Source organism: Equus asinus, chromosome 7 (genome assembly GCF_041296235.1).
Source record: "Equus asinus isolate D_3611 breed Donkey chromosome 7, EquAss-T2T_v2, whole genome shotgun sequence".
In the NCBI taxonomy this organism is placed as follows: domain Eukaryota; kingdom Metazoa; phylum Chordata; class Mammalia; order Perissodactyla; family Equidae; genus Equus; species Equus asinus.
In genome coordinates, this window is record NC_091796.1 from 37,665,916 (window position 1) to 37,671,915 (window position 6,000).

General features: G+C 44.9%; 1 long non-coding RNA gene across 1 annotated transcript; it reads right to left on the minus strand.

The window, feature by feature from the left end:
* Positions 1–3,615: 3,615 nt before the first annotated feature.
* On the minus strand, positions 3,616–5,661 carry LOC123287318 (uncharacterized). The gene is made up of 3 exons (XR_011504453.1): positions 5,534–5,661; positions 5,203–5,265; positions 3,616–4,209 (listed from the first exon to the last, which is right to left on the minus strand). It is a non-coding gene; the product is annotated as an uncharacterized lncRNA (long non-coding RNA).
* Between the last annotated feature and the right edge of the window lie 339 nt (positions 5,662–6,000).

Below are 6,000 nucleotides of genomic sequence, written 5' to 3' on the forward strand. Positions count from 1 at the left end.
CCTGCAATGGGTAAGAAGCAGACTAAGAAAGCTAGTCATGGGGCTGGCCCGGTGGCACAGCAGTTACGTGCCCATGTTACGCTTCGGTGGCCTGGGGTTCGCCAGTTCGGATCCCAGGTGCGGACATGGCAACCACTTGGCACGCCATGCTGTGGTAGGCGGCCCACATATAAAGCAGAGGAAGATGGGCATGGATGTTAGCTCAGGGCCAGTTTTCCTCAGCGAAAAGAGGATTGGCAGCAGTTAGCTCAGAGCTAATCTTCCTGGGCGGGGGGGAGAAAGCTACTCACTGCAAACATGGAGCCATTGATCTATCAGAGGGTGGACCTAAGAGCCATGGAGAACAGAATATTCGGAACCATCGCAAGAAGTAGAACTAGGCACTTCTTTCCCAGAGTAGGAGGAACTGGCAACATGTGCTTGGCTGCAGTTCAGAACTGGCTGCAGATCAGTGACTGCTCCCCAGTCTCTGTATTTTTGAATGAAAGTGTATGTTGAAGTTATTCTGTCCCAGTCTCACCATTGTATACTAGGTGTTTAAGCAGCGGAAAACTTATCTATTTAAGTCACAGGTCTCTGGATCAGAGGAGTTGTATCTGTGCCCTTGAAAGACCTCACATGCATGTACGTTTAAATAGCAGTTCCCTCAGCACCTTTCAGCCTCTGCCCCCTGCCCAGTTCCAAAACCAATACCACACGCTTTAGGTTTTTGCTACAGCAGCACTCCACTTCTTGGCACCAACTTCTGTTTTATTTAATCTCTCTTGCGTAACAAACTAACCCAAAATGTAGTAGCTTAAAACAACCACCATTTTATTTGCTCTCAATTCTATGGGCGAGCAATTTGAGCTGGACCCATGGGGTCACTCACATAGCTGGAGCCTTCTGGAAGCTTGACTGGGGCAGGTTAGACTAAAATGGGCTCCACCCATGTCTGGTAACATATGCTGGCTGTCAGCTGCTTGGTCTCAGGAGCTTCAGTGGGGGTGGCTCATCTCTCCTCCATGTGGCTTCTCATCCGATAAGGTAGACCTGACTTCTCATTGGCAGTGTAAGGGTGGCATTCTGACAGTTTAAGAGCAAAAGCTTGGAGGGTCTCTTGAGCCATGGGCTCAGAATATACACTGTGTCACTTTTTCCACCTTTTTTTTTTTGGTCAAAATAAGTCAAAGCCAGCCTAGATTCAAGGAGGGGGCGGAAATAGATTCTATTCCTTGATGGAAGGAGAAACAAAATCACATTGCAAAGAGACATGAGTACCCAGATAGGAGGAATCGCTTACAATCTAACACACGTGATATATATTTGTAGGCTGAAAACGATTTTCACTCAGCAGTTTGAGGCATTGCTTCATTGTTGCCATTGAGAGGATCTGTGGTATGGTGATTATCTACTTTGCATATATAAATTTTTCTTTTCTCTCTCTGTGAGAGGTTTTGGAAACTTCTCATTATTCCCAATAGACTGAAATTTCATGATGAGGTGCCCTGGTGGGAATTCTTTTTCATTCGTCATGTTGACACTCCATTGGTATTTTTGACCTAGAGATCCCGTTCTTTGATTTCTGGGAATATTCTTATATTATGTCTTTGATAATTTCTTCTCCAGAGCTTTCTCTGGTGGCTCTTTCCGGAACTGCTATTATTTGGATGTTGGACTACTAAACAGATTCTCCAATTTTCTTAACTTTTCCATTGTGTTAATCTCTTTGATTATTTTATTCTACTTTCTGAGAGATTTCCTCAACTATATGTTCCTTCTCTTTTCCTGAATTTTTTATTTCAGCGTTCACGTTTTTAATTTTCAAGAACTCTTTCTTGTTCTCTGATTTTCCTTTTTAACTATCTTATTCTTGTTTCCAGGATTTCCCTGATATTATTAATCATCTTTTCTTTAAGTTTTCTTCATTTCTTTGCACTGTTTCTGTGTTCTTTGAAGGGTTTTTTCTTCCATAGGACCAAGGACCATAGGACCAAGAGGTCGTGCCCACCTGGAACCCAAGCTACTCTCTCTAGATTGTTCTCCAGGCACCTGGGACCACAGTAACCTCTGCCCAAATGACTCTGAACATGTTTCCAGGGCCCATGTGTGTCTCTTCCCTGGATGATCCTCCTAAGGGTGGAGCCAGCGGCACCCCTAGGCCTGAGAAGAAGCTAAGGAGTGGCTGTCCGCAGTGGGGATAGACAGGCCTAGGTGTCCATGCATAGGGATTCGTAGCTCGTGGTTGGGAATAGCCAGGGTGTAGGTCATGGCTGACAACCAGGGGCTGGGCCAGCTCTCCTCATGCCATCCCTTTCCTGTGCAGAATGCCAAGGAGTCAGAATTCCTTCCAAGGTGTTATGAAGTTACATTTGTCAAACCAGGAAGATAAAACATATTTTACTTAAAATTTTGTTTGATTTATGAATTTTAAATATTTAGCCATATGGCACACGAGCTTCCACTTGAACTTTCACCCTCCGCCCCACAGATGTTGGGAGTGAGCCCATCTCCTTCCTCCCCCTCTCCTCCTAGCCCCACTAGAACTGGGTGGGGAAAGGGTGGGGTCACTCCATTCACTTGCAGAGTTTCCCTTATCCTCCCCGCTTCCCATTGCCAGGCACAATCCTGCCTTGTCTATACCCTGAAGCCACTCTGGCTCATTTTGTTCAGACTATGTGCTGCCTCCTTGGAACTAACAAGTTGCCGTAAATACATGTGGCTACATCAAAGAAGAAATGGAGTATGTTTTCCTGATAATATACCTAGGAGCCCAAGCCCAGGGAACCTGAAAAGGCAGGGCCTGAATGCTGTTTAAACACTACAGTTTTACATTGGTACATTTCTACTGGAAAAATTATGACCATACCCAACAATATCTTCTTAACAATTGTCCTAGAATCCCACTCACATTCCTAGGAAATAATTAAGCAGAAGCAAAAGTAAATGAATAAGTAAATATATAAATAGCCATGTTCAGAAACAAAGTTTACTGCAGTCTTGCTTATAAAATTAAAAACTGGAAACTTAAATGTCTATTAATAGGCGTATATTTTCATTCTTTATAATACATAAATGCAACTATGCATCTATTTAACATATTTATGAACGCCATGTTGAAGTAAACCAAATGTTTAGCGTAAAACACTAATACAAAAATAGTGTGCATTGATTTCAGCCACCAGAAAGCAATTGGATGGCAGGAGAAGGGTCTTAAGGGTCCAATTTTCAATCTTTTTTCATAAAGTAACTTCATCTTTTCTGCTTAAAAAGTTAGTTTAAGAAAGACCCCTAGTGGCCGGCCCAGTGGTGTAGTAGTTAAGTTCACACACTCCACTTCAGCAGCCAGGGGTTTGCGGGTTTGGATCCCGGGCACAGGCCCACACACCACTTATCAAGCCAGGCTGTGGTGGTGTGCCACATACAAGATGGAGGAGGGCGGCACAGATGTTAGCTCAGGGCCAATCTTCCACACACACACACACACAAAAACCCTATATTTTACCAAACTGTGGATAAACATGACATATATTTCCTTGTGCACCAAAACAAAATGAGAGAGTAATACTTTCTGATAACTACACATGTATTTTAGTATATTTGGGCTGCTATAAAAAAAATACCATAGACTGGGTAGCTTATAAACAATAGAAATTTATTTCTTATAGTTCTGGAGGCTGGGAAGTTGAAGATCAAGGTGCCAGCAGATTTGGTAACTAGTGAGGGCCCACTTCCTGCCTCACAGCCGTCTGCTGGGTATGTTCTCACATGGCAGAAGGGGCACAGGAGCTCTCTGGGACATCTTTTATAAGGGTACCAATTCCATTCATGAGGGTGGAGTCACCTCCCACGTCCCCATCCCCCAGTACCATCACACTGGGGATTAAGTTTCAACACATGACACGAACATTCAGTCTATAGCAACATGCTTCCTGCAACAGGGATCTCCAACACCGATGTGGAAAGGAAATCCTCAGGTCTCAGTCCCAGCCAGAGCGAGCAGTGTCCAGGGTGAGTCACTATCTCAGAGTGATGACGAAACCATTCCACCCACAGGTGGGAGAGAAAAGACAAGGACAGGTCTTCCTGCAGCTGTTTCTTTTAGAAAGTGAACAAAATGTGGTTTATTCTGTGAGCTCCAAAAAGCAGGAACAAAGTAACCTTTGAGAGGCTGAGTGGTGCTGAGTTGCGCCTGGAGGGTATGGAGAAAACCAGGCAAAGGTGGATTTGCTGGGAAAGTAACAAAGCTTAAGATCAGGGCCTCTCGCTTAAGCAGACCGCTCCCAGAGCCCTTCCTTTTCTCAAAGGAAACGCTCATTTTTGTACCTAATTATTATTTTGCGTTGTTTTCCTTAAAGATGACTTTAAAATTGTACAAGCTTCAGGCCCACAAAACCTGTATCTGCTGCTGAGACCAGATACTATTTATTAAGTCTTGAGAGAGAGAGAGAATGAGAGAGAGAACCTGGCGAAACAGCCAATTCAAAGCAGGATCTTTAAATAGAATCTTAAGAAAAACAGGGAACCTCAAAAGAGCGGTTGATGCAATACAGATTTAAAATTAATCTTGGGGCCAGCCCCGTGGCCAAGTGATTAAGTTTGCACGCTCACCTTCAGCGGCCCAGGGTTTCGCTGGTTTGGATCCTGGGCACTGACATGGCACCGCTCATCAAGCCATGCTGAGGCGGCATCCCACATGCCACAACTGGAAAGACCCGCAACTAAAAATATACAACTATGTACTAGGGGGCTTTGAGGATAAAAAGGAAAAATAAAATCTTTAAAGTTAATCTGATCAAGAAGTAATTCAGGGGGCCAGCCTGGTGGTGTAGTAGTCAAGTTTGTGCACTCTGCTTCAGTGCCCCAGGGTTCGCAGGTTCAGATCCTGGACGCAGAGTTAGCACTGCTCGTCAAGCCACGCTGTGGTGGCATCCCACATAAAATAGAGGAAGATTGGCACAGATGTTAGCTCAGAGACAATCTTCCTCAAGCAAAAAGAAGATTGGCAACAGATATTAGCTCAGGGCCAGTCTTCCCCACAAAAAATAATAATGATAATAATAACTCCAACATCGGTAATGAAAAGCCTCTCAGAGCTGGTCCTTCAAGGAAGGCAGGCAGAGAGCCAGAAGAGCCCTACTGCGTGCCATCCTTCAGTTTAGTACTCACTGACCCCATCTGAACTAGTTTTCAGCCTCTTGGAGGAACAAAATCTGCACTTACCTAATGCTGCCACCAGATGGCAGACGCGGCTTTCTCAGGCATAATTGTTTTGCAGCGCGGTTGCTAAACACAAAATGACTGGTTAAATTCTCAAACAATTTTATGAGGTAAGCATTGTGGTTTCTGCACGTTTCAGATGAGGCGGAGAGTGAACATTTGAACATCGAACATCTCTGAAAATTGAACATTTCAGAGATGTTCCACAACTTGCTCATACAGGATAAGGTTTGCCATGATTTTAATTTGGGGATTTGCAAGGTGAGATACATAGAAGTTAGTTTTCTCAGCGCAAAAGAGGAGAATTGGAAAAAGCCTGCCGGCTGTATCCCACCTTTCCTTCTGCTCCCAGGTGCGCCCTGAACTCTCCCTGCAGCGAGAAAAGCCGCACCCTTTCTCAGAGATACTGGGTGCTCGGAACACTGCCTGCCTGGTGAAGGCTTCACCCATTGCCGGGGTCCCCAGCAGGCCCTTTGCATGAGAACACTCCTCACGTGCCAGCCAGTGTTCAGTTCCAGCAGTGGATTTCTGGATCTACTGGATCCTTGCAACCAATGCTCTCCTCACTGCCTCCCTCCTGGATAAAGGAAAGCTGAGACAGATGGGGCATAGTCAGTCCCAAAGCCTTCTTTCGATCAGGTCAAGGTGACTCAGAAGAGCAAATGCCACTCACTAAAGCCAGCCTTGCTTAACTTCTGTCACCACAGCTGGAAGTTTGGGGCATGTTCCAAAATTGTCTTTTCATCTCTTCTCTGGCCAAAGGTCCTGAAGGCCGGAGATGTTTGTGGGTGGGAGTGGACA